The following is a 16,681-nucleotide window of genomic DNA, read 5'->3' on the forward strand; positions in this document are numbered from 1 at the left end:
GCGGCGCATGGCGATGGCGATGCTGCGGGTTTGCTAACGCTCTTGGGAGTGTAGAGCGATTTGGCAAAAAACACCCGTCATTTCTGTCAATTTCATGGCTGGCTCAAAGCGTGAACACTCTGTGATCACATACGACCGTCAGACAATTCTGGATGTGGATGGATCGGGTCGTTATAGACTGAAAGATGCATGTACGGTGGACCTCCTCGCTAGCATGGGAATACTTCGTGGGCTACATCGAGCGGCCTTTGTAGCAGCGGAGTCAAGTGCTAGCGGTGACCGCCAATGGAGTCGACGTAAGCGGTGCGAGCGGAAGCAGAAGCGGGGATGCCGAGCTGGGCTAACAACAAAGAGAAAAGCTAACCAAAGAAGTGTGGAGTCTCCGGGTAAGAAGCCATTTAAACTACAACTAGCCGGCGTCAGGCTGGATAATCCCTGCACACATAGCAATTCTCTTAGAATAAAACACAACTCACATAATGTTTTTTCTTTTGTGACCGTGTCAGAGGCAGACTATGATGTGTTCAGTTTATCGCAATATCAAGCAAACAATCTGAATACCCCCGTCGTATCAATTCCTAGATATGGTCGAAACTATTTAAAGTGCACTACGCATAATAAACGCAACATTATTAATATTGCTACTTCGGATAATTTCAACAAACAATCCTCAAAACAGCCCACTACCTATAATATGGGCTTTTTAAACATAAGATCATTATCTTCCAAAACGTTGTTAGTTAATGAAGTCATTAGAGACAACAAACTTGACGTCGTTGGTCTCGCCGAGACATGGCTCAAACCAGACGATTTTTTTGCGCTAAATGAGGCATCTCCTATTAACTATACCAATACACATGTTGCCCGACCTCTTAAAAGGGGAGGGGGTGTCGCACTAATATACAATGAAAACTATAATCTTACACCTAACCTAAATAATAAATATAACTCGTTTGAGGTGCTCACTTTGAGGTTTGTCACACCGCTGCCTCTCCACCTGGCTATTATCTACCGCCCCCCTGGGCCCTATTCGGACTTCATCAGTGAATTCTCAGAGTTTGTTGCTGATCTAGTGACGCACGCCGACAATATAATCATAATGGCCATGTTATTGCATGTTCAACATTATTGTCTTTGAGATTCCAAACACATTTGAGATTCCAAACACATTTGGAATCTCAAAGACAATAATGTTGAATATTCAATAACATGGCAAATTCTTGCATCCAGCACACCTTACAACAGTGGTAATAAAAGATGCAACCTATGCTTAAAAGAGAAACTGTTTATTATATACCATCCAGACCTGTCATCCCTCAACAAGCGCAGCGAAATTGTATCAGCATGCCGTCACAGAAGGAAACACCTCCTAGGTAACACATGAGCCAATCACCACGCCCTTACGCCTGCCTGTACCTACCCGTTCTGTGCCCTATATAAACCATGGTATGTGAGTGCTTCTATTAAAAATCTCCTGATGATTGAGGGAAACCCCTCATGAAACAGGCCTGTAGAGCTGAAATAGTCTTGTGATTTTTCCCACACATACATATATATATATATATATATGTATGTATGTATGTATGTATGTATGTATGTATGTATGTACATATATATATATATATATATATATATATATATATATATATATATATATATATATATATATATATATATATATATATATATATATATATATATATATATATACAGTACAGGCCAAAAGTTTGGACACACCTTCTCTTCATTCAATGCATTTTCTTTATTTTCATGACTATTTACATTGTAGATGGTCACTAAAGGCATCAAAACTATGAATGAACACATGTGGAGTTATGTACTTAACAAAAAAAAAGGTGAAATAACTGAAAACATGTTTTATATTCTAGTTTCTTCAAAATCGCCACCCTTTGCTCTGATTAATGCTTTGCACACTCTTGGCATTCTCTCGATGAGCTTCAAGCACACCTGTGAAGTGAAAACCCTTTCAGGTGACTACCTCTTGAAGCTCAAAAGTCCAATGTCCACTTTATAGGACACCGGTTCCCAGAAATTACAAAATAAAACTACTGTAATTTCTGGACCATAGGGCGCACTGCCGATGAGCGGGTCTGGTCAGGTCTATTTTCATATAACAGGCGCACTGGATTATAAGGCGCATTAAAGGGGTCATATGATTTTTTTCTAAATGTAAAACACTTCCTTGTGGTCTACATAACATGTAATGGTGGTTATTTGGTCAAAATGTTGCATAGATTATGTTTTACAGATCATCTTCAAGTCGCTTCAGGATGCGCCGTTTTGTGGGCGGTCTTATTTACGTGGCTCACCTTCAGCAGCGTCTTTGTAGTAGCGGTGTAGTGTGCAAGGACGGTAGTGGAAGAAGTGTCAAAAGATGGAGCTAACTGTTTTGATGACATTCAGACTTTATTGGGTTGAGTTTTTCCTTGCCCTGATGTGGGATCTGAGTCGAGGATGTCGTTGTGGCTTGTGCTGCCCTTTGAGAGACTGGTGATTTAGGGCTATATAAATAAACATTGATTGATTGATTGCTTGACGGAGCAGCATCTTCTCATCCGTGGCTCACTAGTGCAACAACGCTAGAAATGTGTCCCGTGAAAAACCGTCCGACCGGAACTCTCTAATAACTAAAATTCCGTGGGTGAATAATGTAAACTCACGACACTGGTAGTTTTTAGCACTTCTATACCGCGATATAAGTTAGAACTTTACGGTACTTTGTACTAGAAATGGCAACAACAGAGGGTGAATGCCCCATAACAAGAATAAGCTTATCGACTACGGCATCAGCCCGGACTACAGTGGCGGACTTGCACAAATTTTCAGGACTTATGCAGATCTCAAATACACATCAGCAGGTACCAGAAGGTAAGAAAAGTTGGTTTTGCATAATATTGTGAAACAAAACGGCAGATAATATGTCTGCTAATGGGTGCCATTTTGCGGTCCTTATACACACACCATAGTAATACTTGTGTCTCTGACTACGGTAGCCGTAATGGGCCGACAATACATCAAGCGGTGCGGCTTCAAAGTCATTCTAAAACATTTTGACAGATTTTTGAGTGCCGTGTGTGATGTTCTATATTTTAACATTTAAATAATATATAACATAACATTTAAAGTTGTGGTGTTGTTTACTGGCGTCATATTGCAGTCTACACGTATCTCTTATGTGTGACTACTATCTACTGGTCACACTTATAATTCCCCCATGTACCAAACAAAATTGCTTCAAGGTCGGTAAGCACAACCATAATTATTCCATACCTTAGGCGCACTTGGTTATAAGGCGCATTTTGAGAAAATTAAAGGATTTTAAGTGCACCTTATAGTCCGAAAAATATGGTAATAGTTAAGGGAGTCTGGACCCCACAAAACTTGTATCATAAAATATATTCTCAAGGTTATCAGAGAAGCAACACAATTGTTTCATTTTGTGTTTGGTGATCTGGTTTCTGCTCCACAAAGACGTGAAAAGTAAGGATTGTTGATCAACTGTCTCCTCGTCATCCTTTTACTTCGCCATGCTACAATATTCACTCAAGAACATCCGATGTCAGGAGGTCTGTAACTTCAGTTGGTCAGTTGATAGACAAGGGGACTTTACAAAAGTTTTACACTGAATCGGGAAACGTTGGCAAGTCTGAGAATGTGTCTAAAAAGCAAGTAAGTAAATTATTACTTTTGACTTTGTTATATTGCACGTACAAATCAATTATTGCTACTTTCGGTGGCAATGTGACACCCTTAGTTAGAATGGTTAGTGCAATGCATCCTGTTAAAACCTTGTGTTGTTGATTGCATTACAAGATGCAGATGTTGTGGTTCATGTTGCTGTTTGTTTGCTGAACTTTCATCTGCACCTTCCTGTGGAGGTCTTTCGTTTCACCCACAGGCCGTGAGTTTGACATCCTTGAGCTTTAGAAGATATCATCTCTGTGAGATGCTGTCTATGCATTAATTATATTTATTCATAAACACAGGAGTGTGTCCAGTCCATGGTGAGTGACCTCTTCATTAGCAGCAACCTCTATTTGACCTCCTGCTGTTTGTTATTACAGCTGCTGCCTTTTAATGCGCATCCACATTTCAATTATGATCTGAATATTTGTACAACTGCTGTAAACCTTGCAGTCAAAATAGTTACTAATCCTCTTTTCCTGTCATCATTTAGCCCACCCTATCCATCCATCCAAGACCAAGCCTTTCATCCACTCAAAGCAATCTGTCCATCCATCCACCCACCCACCGTCATCCATCTATCCAGTCATCCATCCACCCACCCAATTTAAGTCATCCAACCCTCCACCCATCTATGATTGATCCATCCATCAATCTATCCCAAATCAAACCACCCACCCAATCCATCCATCCACCCAAATCCGTCTATCCATCATCCACCCACCATCCATCCATCTATCCATTCATCCATTTACCCACCCAAATGAATCCATCCAACCCCCAACCTATCTATGATTCATCTAACATCCATCCACCCACCCAAATGAATCTATCCAACCCCCACCCATCTATGATGGATCCAGCCATCAATCTATCCATCCACCCAAATCAATCCACCCACCCAAGGGATGGAGAGTTGAAGGGATGGACCAAATGAAATTTTTTACAAAAAACATTTTGGAAATGATAAACGTCCCAATCAAAGAAAATATAGCAATTTCTTAAAACTTCTTTGAGTGTTTTCATCCCCCAAAATAACAAAAATCCTCAAATAGTCACGTATTCATCATCCCACAAAAAAATAATAAATCTCGTTGTTACTGTTAGTATGGACGGGTGGATGAGTGGACGGCTCGGCACCCAAGACCATCCCTTCATCCATCTATATACCCATCCACCCAAGACTGATCCATGCACCCACCCAAATCAATCCACCAATCCATACATCCATCTATCCACCACCCAACCTTCCATGACCAAAACACCTGTCCATCCTTTCATCCATCCATCCACCCACCCAAGCATCCGACCGTCTACCAAAATCAATCTATCCATCCAAGACCAATGCATTCACTCACCCATCCACACACCCGTTCATCCGTCCTTCGATCTAAGACAGACCCATCCACCCAAATCAATCCATCCATCCATCCTCCCTCCTATTTATCTATCCATCCATCCAACCACTCGTCCATGCATCCATCCACCCATGCATCCATCCATCCTCCCACATTCCCCCACCCATGCCTCCATCCATCCATCCATCATCTATCCATCAATCCACTCATGCATCCATCCATCCTCCCACATGCCTCACACCCACCCATGCATCCATCCATTCTCCCACATGCCCCCCACCCATACCTCCATCCATCCTCCCACATACCCCCGCCCACCCACCCATGCATCCATCATCCATCATCTATCCATCGATCAACTCATGCATCCATCCATCCTCCCACATGCCCCACATCCACCCATCCATCCACCCATCCATCCATCCACTCATGCATCCATCCATCCTCCCACACGCCCCCCAACCACCCATGTATCCATCTATCCATCGATTTACCCATGCATCCATCCATCCATCCACTCATGCATCATCTATCTTCCCACACGCCTCCACCCACCCATGCATCCATATATCCATCGATCCACCCATGCATCCATCCATCCACCCATACATGCATCCATCCATCCATCAACTCATGCATCCATCCATCCTTCCACACGCCCCCACCCACCCACCCATGCATCCATCCGTCCATCCATCCATCCATCCATCCATCCATCCATCCATCCATCTATCCATCGATCCACCCATGTATCCATCCTCCCACACTTCCCCCATGCATCCATCTATCCATCGATCCACCCATGCATCCATCCATTCATCCACTCATGCATCCATCCATCCTCCCACAGGCCCCCCACCCACCCATGCATCCATCTATGCATTGATCCACCCATGCATCCATCCATCCACCCATGCATGCATCCATCCATCCACTCATGCATCCATCCATTCTCCCACACGCTCCCACCCACCCATGCATCCATCCATCATCTATCCATCGATCCACCCATGCATCCATCCATCCTCCCTCCCACCCCCCACCCACCCATGCAGTCATCTATCCATCCACCCATGCATGCATCCATCCATCCATCCATCCACTCATGCATCCATCCAACCTCCCACACGCCCCCCACCCACCCATGTATCCATCGATCCACCCATGCATCCATCCATCCATCCACCCATGCATGCATCTATCCATCCATCCACTCATGCATCCATCCATCCTCCCACACGCCCCCCTACCCACCCATGTATCCATCCATCCATCCATCCATCTATCCACCCACCCATGCAGCCATCTCTCCATCGATCCACCCATGCATCCATCCATCCTCCCACACACCCTCCAACCATGCATCCATCCATCATCCCACACACCCTCCAATCATGCATACATCCAGCTATCCATCCAACCACCCACCCACCCATGCATCCATCCATCCTCCCACACACCCTCCAACCATGCATCCATCCATCCTCCCACACACCCTCCAATCATGCATCCATCCAGCTATCCATCCAACCACCCACCCACCCATGCATCCATCCATCCTCCCACACGCCCCCCACCCATGCATCCATCCATCCTCCCACACACCCGCCAACCATGCATCCATCCAGCTATCCATCCAACCACCCACCCACCCATGCATCCATCCAAACCTACCTGCACCAGAAGCCCACCCCTAGCGTACATTCCACTCTGCAGGCAAAGTTATGCATGTTCCACTTCCACGGCTGAAATCAAGCAGTCATAGTCTCTTCTTTTCAAGCACATTTTGCTTTTGTTTGTGCCGCCCACCCGGAGACATTAATCAGCACGACAATAAGCTCCCTGGGGGAAGCGTTCTTAGCGTGAGGCGGCATCCCCAGCGTCTGTCTGAAAGCTTTTTCGGAGGAGAGCGGCGTCCTTCCAAGAGGGGGTCCAGAAAATGAAAGATGGATGCCTTTATGGATATGGATGAGTGAAATCCTGCAGTCGTCTGGTGTCCAGCTCTTCGCCTTCCCCGAGTCGCTCACTCAAGCGTCTTCATTAAGACGACCCGCGCTCTTCTCAGGTGATATTTCTCCACGTCTCCAGCAGCGGGGCGCTAAAGTGGAGATACATCCTAGGTGGTCCACGTACACGTAAGTGATTGATCACATTTTTTACACAACCTCAGCCGGTGTGTTTTTTTTCCCCCTCATTATTTCCACACCTGAACGTGTTTGATTCATACTCCCCCTCACATGGCGGATGATTAAGAAAAGCCATTTTGAAGGCCCTGGACGTGAGTTGGACAATCCATGGGATTCCAGGTTCCAGCAGAGGTCAGTGTTGCTCCACTGATGGCAGACACTCACTTTCCTACCTCTTCTACCTCACCTCTACCACCTTCATCCTTGCATCATACCTGAGGTGTTTGGTCCGAGCATCAACTCAAAGACACTTTGCAACCTTCTGCTGCACCTGAATTTGACTCGGCTTGATCTTACGGCTTTGCTGAACAATAGAACATACAAGAGGTGCTTTAATGGGAGGATCCAATGTGCACTTTAGAGGAAATTAATAGAATGACTGGTGAGAGACGCTAACGGGATATTGACACAGATTAAGACGCGCACACACAAGGGGAGACAGATTAGGGTTCCACCATCAAAGCATCCCTCCCATGCCGTATTGATTAAGGAATGTGTTGTTGTCAACGTTTAGATTTGATTACCGCTGACACGGGGCTGGAACACAAGGCTGGTAATGACTGCGACGCCTCGTGCATATCAAATATAGCAGCCATCCTAGCGGAGTAATTAATACCGCTACGTGGTTATGAATTTCCTGGCACGGGCGGCCAATCGGATTTGCACGGCACTGCATGGCGGTCTAATTAGGACGAAGCACGGGGCAGGAAAATGTTTTCGGGCTAATTCGATGTGGTTTTTTGACGCGCCTCGAAGGACTTCCTTTGGACAGAGTTTGAGATTACAAGTTGACATTTTGGCTTTTCTGCGGCTCAGAGGGAAAACATTGGGCCGATTCCACAGCTGTGCCGTAACAACACTGGCCTCCACTTCAAGCAGCTACTTTCCTCCAGGATATTATGCCCAGACCCATGCATCCATCCATCCATGCATCCATCCATCCATCATCCATCCATCCATCTATCATCTATCCATCGATCTGCTCATGCATTCTTCCATCCTCCCACATGCCCCCGCCCACCCATGCATCCATCCATCCATCATCTATCCATCGATCAACTCATGCATCCATCCATCCATCTATCCATCGATCCACCCATGCATCCATCCATCCATCATCTATCAATCGATCCGCTCATGCATTCTTCCATCCTCCCACATGCCCCAAACCCATCCATCCATCCACACATGCATCCATCCATCCTTCCACACGCCCTCCACCCACCCATGCATCCATCCATCCATCTATCCATCGATCCACCCATGCATCCATCCATCCTCCCACAACCCCCCGCCCACCCATGCATCCATCCATCCATCATCTATCCATCGATCAACCCATGCATCCATCTATCCATCGATCCACCCATGCATCCATCAATCCATCCACTCATGCATCCATCCATCCTCCCACACGCCCTCCCACCGACCCATGCATCCATCCATCCATCCATCCATCCTCCCACACAATCCCCCACCCACCCATGCATCCATCAATCCATCCACTCATGCATCCATCCATCCTCCCACACGCCCCCCACCGACCCATGTATCCATATATCCATTGATCCACCAATGCATGCATCCATCCATCCATCCATCCATCCTCCCACACAACCCCCCACCCACCCATCCATCCATCCATCCACCCATGCATGCATCCATCCATCCTCCCACACAACCCCCCACCCACCCATGCATCCATCTATCCATCGATCCACCCATGCATCTATCAATCCATCCACCCATGCATGCATCCATCCATCCACTCAGACATCCATCCATCCTCCCACACGCCCCCACCCACCCATGTATCCATCCATCCATCCATCCTCCCACACAACCCCCCACCCACCCATGCATCCATCTATCCATCGATCCACCCATGCATCTATCCATCCATCCACCCATGCATGCATCCATCCATCCACTCATGCATCCATCCATCCTCCCACACGCCCCCACCCACCTATGTATCCATCCATCCATCCATCCATCCATGCATCCATCCATCCTCCCGCAGATTTCCCCCCAAACCTCAATAGTTTCAACACTGGTGTCTGTATAGACCTGGCATCAAAAAGCTGTCAGTGTTGTTGGCCATCATCAGCTGTCACCAGGTGGTGACACACTTTGACCTTGTGGTAGGTAAGCCACACACCTCACGCCGCTATCTGGACGCCTCCATTGTTAACAATTGATTAGGTACAGCTTTGTGTCACTTGGCAGTGGGTGGTGGTGAATACAACCAAACGCTGGGGGCCTGATCTACTGAATTTGTGCATGTTTTTTAACTGGGGCTGTCAAGTGCACATTTTAAAGTACCACTGATAGTCACACACACACTAGGTGTGGTGAAATGTTGACCCATCCCCTTGTTCCACCCTCTGGGAGGTGAGGGGAGCAGTGAGCAGCAGCTGCGCTCGGGAATCATTTTGGTGATTTAACACCCAATTCCAACCCTTAAGCTGAGTGGCAAGCAGGGAGGTAATGGGTCCCATTTTTATAGTCTTTGTTATGACTCGGCCGAAAAGTCGAAAGTTTTGAAAGTTTTTGCAGTAATACCGCAGAAACAGTACAGATGTACAGTTTATCAATAGATATTTATTTCGAAAGAGCTTTTCATATTTAAAAAAATGCAACACAGAGTGCTTTACAGACGTAAATGTGTCCCGTGAAAAACCGTCCGACCGAAACTCTCTAATAACTAAAGTTCCTTGGGTGAATAATGTAAACTCACTACACCGGTATGTTTTAGCGCTTTCATGGCGAGTTTACTGACAGATATAAGTAATAACTTTACACTACTTTATATTAGAAATGGCAACAGCGGAGGATGAATGTCACATAACAAGAAGATAGAGAAAAAGAAGAAGCTTATCGACTACTGTTTGGCACGGACTACAAAGGCGGACTCGCGCAATTTTTCCGGACTTATGCAGATCCCAAATACACATCAGCAGGAACCAGAAGGTAAGAAAAGTTGCTTTTGCATAATATTGCGAAACAAAACGGCAGATAATATGTCTTACCTTATACACACACCATAATAATACTCGTATGTTGAAGCACAGTACAATCCATCAAGCGGTTCGGCTTCATAGTTTACCAAAGTCGTACTAAAACATTTTGATAGATTTTTGAGCGCCGTGTGTAATGTTCTATATTTTCAATGAAACATTAAAAATGTTGGTGTTGTTTACTTGAGTCATATCGCAATCATATTGCAGTCTACACGTATCTCTTATGTTTGACTGCCATCTACTCGTCACACTTATTATTACACCATGTACCAAATTAAATTGCTTCGAGGTCGGTAAGCAAAACCAGAAGTATTCCTTACATGAGGTGCACCGTGTTATAAGGCGCACTGTCGAGTTTTGAGGGGGGAAAAAAGATTTTAAGTGCGCCTTATAGTCCGGAAAATACAGAACATAATTAATGCAATCATTTTTTTGTGATTAATCACATACATTAACTTGCTATTTTTGACGACCATAACTTTTACAATATTCCACGGGCCAATAAAAAAAAAAAACTCTGACACACCTGTCTTGGATCGAATCCTGCACACGTCGAAAAAGATGATGCAGATTTTATAGCCTGCAACCACCGTCTCATCCCAGCATAATCCTTCTCCAAAACTATATTTAAAAATCACCCACTAAATGTTCTGTTCTAGTGTGCAAGTGTGTTTGTGCCCGCAGGTGCAGCCATGCGTCTTTGTCCTTCCTTCTCTCCCCTTGCAGATGAGATGAGTGATTCCGGGCTACGGGGGGCTCTTCCCTCACTTTGTGTCATTTCCAGGCCAGCAGGCCCCCCGGGACCCTCCATGCCTCCCACCCCCCGCAATGCCACACATAACACATTGGCTCTGTCACAAACACAGCTTATTTTAGAGCGGGCCTCCTTGGCCACGGAGAGAACGTTGACTTTATGTAAATCATATTAATGAATTTGCAGGACTTAAGGGAGCGGGTGAAGATGCGGGGAGGATAACATGCCAGCAGTACCAGAAGGTGAGTGGGCCAGTGACAGGAAGTGGACAGGTAAGGGAGAGTGCATCTCAGTTTGATGTTGGGTCTGGGCACAGTCCTTCAAAAGGTGTACTCTGGAAATAAATCATTGGGATTTTGAAATCCCTCTTTTACACCACTCAGGATGACGTAATCCTACTTTAATCCCAGTCTTTCCAAGCAAACTTGGATTTCATCTGTCTGATCCAGATCCGAACTTTCCAAGATTACCAAATTGTGATAATGAGTGCTCAAATTTGTCACGTGGGGGGGTTGGCAGCTTCTTGCGGGGTTCGTTCAGACGGAACACTCCGGACAGGACGTGCAGGTAGGAACATGGTTTATTTGTCGAAAGTCAAACAAGTACCAAAAACTGAAAACAAGCCAGAGGAAAAATGTGCCGATCGCACTCGAAGCTAAGGCTAACACTTAGCATAGGCAAGAAGACAAGGAATACTCACGTAACTGTAGCAAAAGCAAACAATGAAGCCAGACCGACTGACCGGCAAAGGCAGGTTTAAATAATGCCTCTGATTAGTGCTCGGGAAACAGGTGAGCGTCCCGAACACCAATCAGAGGCAGGTGAAAATTATAAGTTACCATAGTAACCAAAACAAACTCAAGGGTGCACAAAACAGGAACTAAGGGAGTCCAAAACTAACAGAATATAACAAAAACATGATCCGGGCCACGGATCATGACAAAATTAGACTGCATGTGTAAAAAAAACGTAGGAAAAGCCAAAGTGTATTTATTTGATGAAACCCAAAGAAATACTTAAACTGAATTGTTAAAATCCAGTGACTAGCGAGCTACTTGGAAAAAGCAGCAAGCCAAGCTACAAGTTACTCTCGATTGAAAGTACCGTATTTTCCGGACTATAAGGCGCACTTAAAATCCTTTTCCCCCCTCAATACTCCACAATGCGCCTAATGCACGGAATAAGTTTGGTTGAGCTTACTCACCTCGAAGCTATTTTATTTGGTGCATGGTGTAATGATAAGTGTGACCCAGTAAATGTCCTTCTACTATACAGGTGAGTGGCATGATTGATAATCCAAAATAAACTTCCGCGAGCAGGGAAGCGAGGAAGCAGCAGACCACTCGACGTCAACATTGGCACAAAAGGTGGTGATCACAGTGCTGCAATAAATAGTTTGTCTGCGTCAGCGCACGTAATAGCAATATCACTAATACGTGGTTAATATTCAAGTCACAAAATTAGAGATGTCCGATAATATCGGGCTGCCGATATTATCGGCCGATAAATGCTTTAAAATGATGTATCGGAAATTATCGGTATTAGTTTCAAAAAGTAAAATGTATGACTTTTTTAAACGGTGCTGTACGTAGTCGTATACGGACGTAGGCACTGCCTTTGCGTGCCGGCCCAATCACATAATATCTACAGCTTTTCACACACACAAGTGAATCCATGCATACTTGGTCAACAGCCACACAGGTCACAATGAGGGTGGCCGTATAAACTACTTTAAAGGCCTACTGAAATGAATTTTTTTTATTTAAACGGGGATAGCAGATCCATTCTATGTGTCATACTTGATCATTTCGCGATATTGCCATATTTTTGCTGAAAGGATTTAGTAGAGAACAACAACGATAAAGTTCGCAACTTTTGGTCGCTGATAAAAAAAAACCTTGCCCCTACCGGAAGTAGCGTGACGTCACAAGCTGGAGTGCTGCTCACATTTCCCTATTGTTTACACCAGCAGCGAGAAAGATTCGGACCGAGAAAGATTCGGACCGAGAAAGCGACGGCTACCCCATTAATTTGAGCGAGGATGAAAGATTCGTGGATGAGGAAAGTGAGAGTGAAGGACTAGAGTGCAGTGCAGGACGTATCTTTTTTCGCTCTGACCGTAACTTAGGTACAAGGGTTCATTGGATTCCACACTCTCTCCTTTTTCTATTGTGGATCACGGATTTGTATTTTAAACCACCTCGGATACTATATCCTCTTGAAAATGAGAGTCGAGAACGCGAAATGGACATTCACAGTGACTTTTATCTCCACGACAATACATCGGCGAAACAGTTTAGCTACAAAGCTAACGTGATAGCATCGGGCTCAAATGCAGTTATAAACAAAAGAAATAAACCCCTGACTGGAAGGATAGACAGAAAATCAACAATACTATTAAACCATGGACATGTAAATACACGGTTAATGCTTTCCAGCTTGGCGAAGATTAACAATGCTGTTGCTAACGACGCCATTGAAGCTAATTTAGCAACAGGACCTCACAGAGCTATGCTAAAAACATTAACGCTCCACCTACGCCAGCCAGCCCTCATCTGCTCATCAACACCCGTGCTCACCTGCGTTCCAGCGATCGACGGAAGGACGAAGGACTTCACCCGATCATCCTTGCGGTCGGCGGCTAGCGGCTAGCTGCGGCTAGCGGGTCTGCTATCCAAGTCAAAGTCCTCCTGGTTGTGTTGCTGTAGCCAGCCGCTAATACACCGATCCCACCTACAACTTTCTTCTTTGCAGTCTTCATTGTTCATTGAACAAATTGCAAAAGATTCACCAAAACAGATGTCCAGAACACTGTGGAATTTTGAGATGAAAACAGAGCTTTTTTGTATTGGATTCAAAGGTGTACCAATACTTCCGTTTAACTATTGACGTCACTCGCATACGTCATCATACATAGACGTTTTCAACCGAAAGTTTAGCGGGAAATTTGAAATTGCACTTTATAAGTTAACCCGGCCGTATTGGCATGTGTTGCAATGTTAAGATTTCATCATTGATATATAAACTATCAGACTGCGTGGTCGGTAGTAGTGGGTTTCAGTAGGCCTTTAACACTGTTACAAATATGCGCCACACTGTGAACCCACACCAAACAAGAATGACAAACACATTTCGGGAGAACATCCGCACCGTAACACAACATAAACACAACAGAACAAATACCCAGAACCCCTTGCAACACTAACTCTTCCGGGACGCTACAATATACACCCCCACTACCCCCCCCCCCCCCCCACCTCAACCCCGCACCTCCAACCCCGCCCACCTCAACCTCCCTGAGAGAGCATGTCCCAAATTCCAAGCTGCTGTTTTGAGGCATGTTAAAAACTTGACTTCGATAATAAATATGGCAGTGCCATGTTGGCATTTTTTTCCATAACTTGAGTTGATTTATTTTGTAAAACCTTGTTACATTTTTTAATGCATCCAGCGGCGCATCACAACAAAATTAGGCATAATAATGTGTTAATTCCACAACTGTATATATCGGTATCGGTTGATATCGGAATCGGTAATTAAGAATTGGACAATATCGGAATATCGGATATCGGCAAACAAGCCATTTTTGGACATCTCTACACAAAATGCAAATGGAGTATTGTTGGCGGGTTTTTTTAATTGGGGTTTTATGTGCGGAATAGAGGACCTTCCAATGGCTCCGCTGTAAGTTAGAATGGTTTAACGAAACACGTCCATCATCGTGTCTTTCGTAATGATTGTGAACGATAGGCAGAATAAAAACACATAAAAATGCAGTTACCCTTTAAAGTTGCAAATGTACTTTGTCGAAATTTTACAAATATCGTTTTTATTTTTATTCAGCTACCGACTCGCATTCCAGTGATATCATGGGTGATATGGCACAACGTCCATCCAGTATCGGAGTAAATCAATGACCGTTTAACAAGCACGTCTCAGACTAGTTGCTCGTTCGGCTGCGACCGAGACAACCGTGTTTTCGATTCGCTCAATGGTTCCTTTCCCCGGCTGACTTCTAACGAGTCTCTCTCCGTCACACTCTTGTTTCATGGCACACCTGTCTCTCCCCGTTCGCCTCAGAGTCTCCCTATTATTTCTATGATCAAAATCCTTCTTCCGCTTACACTCCTACTGTATATACGAGGGCTCATATTGACAGAAACATCAAATTATGTGACGTTTAGTAGCACTCAACACGACAGGGAGTCATTGATCAAGGAGGAGGTGATACCAATGGAATCCACCTCTGACAGCCTCACGCACAGTAAGGACATTTTTAGAATAAATTCTGCATCTTATTCCCTGGCAGCGGCGCCATGTGTTACGAGGATGCGCGACGTGTACATATGTTCCCCGTCTACGGAGCCCAACAAGATACAGGCTGCTTGTATGCTCCGCAAATCACTCCCAACAACACCCGCTCCCCCGGGACTGCGGCCAAACTCCGTACTTCAGTACACAGTTGTCAACATAATGGCATAGACAGCCGGATAAATATGAACGAGGAGGACAGCCACAGCATTACTATTCTCTACTCTTGGCTCATTATTTTCTTATGTCCCAGGAGAGCATTTATATTACATGCATGAAAAAAATAGCCTGTAGAAGAGATGACTTGTCTACCTATTGACCCATTCAATTATGTCAACTTAAAGAGAACACATTTGAGTTATAATGGTCGTCTTCTAACACTTTCTTTCATTTTCAGTATAATGTGGGAGAAGATGATTCCACAGAATCAGTGCCATCTGCTCGTCGTGAAAATTAACAAAATAATCCTGTTTTTGTTCAACTCTATATGTGATGAAGCTACTCAAAATGCCATTAGGTTCCTAAGCTGAAGGTTTTTTTTTTGATTGATTGATTGAGACTTTTATTAGTAGGTTGCACAGTGAAGTACATATTCCGTACAATTGACCACTAAATGGTAACACCCGAATAAGTTTTTCAACTTGTTTAAGTCGGGTCCACTTAAATTGATTCATGATACAGATATATACTATCATATATACTATCATCATAATACAGTCATCACACAAGATAATCACAATTAATTATTTACATTATTTACAATCAGGGGTGTGGGGGGGGGGGGTAGGATATGGACATCAAGTAGTGGACATAGAGAGAGAGAGAGAGAGAGAGAGAGAGAGAGAGAGAGAGAGAGAGAGAGAGAGAGAGAGAGAGAGATCAGAAGGCATAAGAAAAAGTATCTGCATTTGATTGTTTACATTTGATTGTTAGCAATCCGGGGAGGGTGTTAGTTTAGGGTTGTAGCTGCCTGGAGGTGAACTTTTATTGCGGTTTTGAAGGAGGATAGAGATGCCCTTTCTTTTATACCTGTTGGGAGCGCATTCCACATTGATGTGGCATAGAAAGAGAATGAGTTAAGACCTTTGTTAGTTCGGAATCTGGGTTTAACGTGGTTAGTGGAGCTCCCCCTGGTGTTGTGGTTATGGCGGTCATTTGCGTTAAGGAAGTAGTTTGACATGCACTTCGGTATCAGGGAGGTGTAGCGGATTTTATAGACTACGCTCAGTGCTAGTTGTTTAACTCTGTCCTCCACCTTGAGCCAGCCCACTTTAGAGAAGTGGGTAGGAGTGAGGTGGGATCTGGGGTGGAGGTCTAGAAGTAACCTGACTAGCTTGTTCTGAG

Source organism: Entelurus aequoreus, linkage group LG01, assembly GCF_033978785.1.
Source record: "Entelurus aequoreus isolate RoL-2023_Sb linkage group LG01, RoL_Eaeq_v1.1, whole genome shotgun sequence".
In the NCBI taxonomy this organism is placed as follows: domain Eukaryota; kingdom Metazoa; phylum Chordata; class Actinopteri; order Syngnathiformes; family Syngnathidae; genus Entelurus; species Entelurus aequoreus.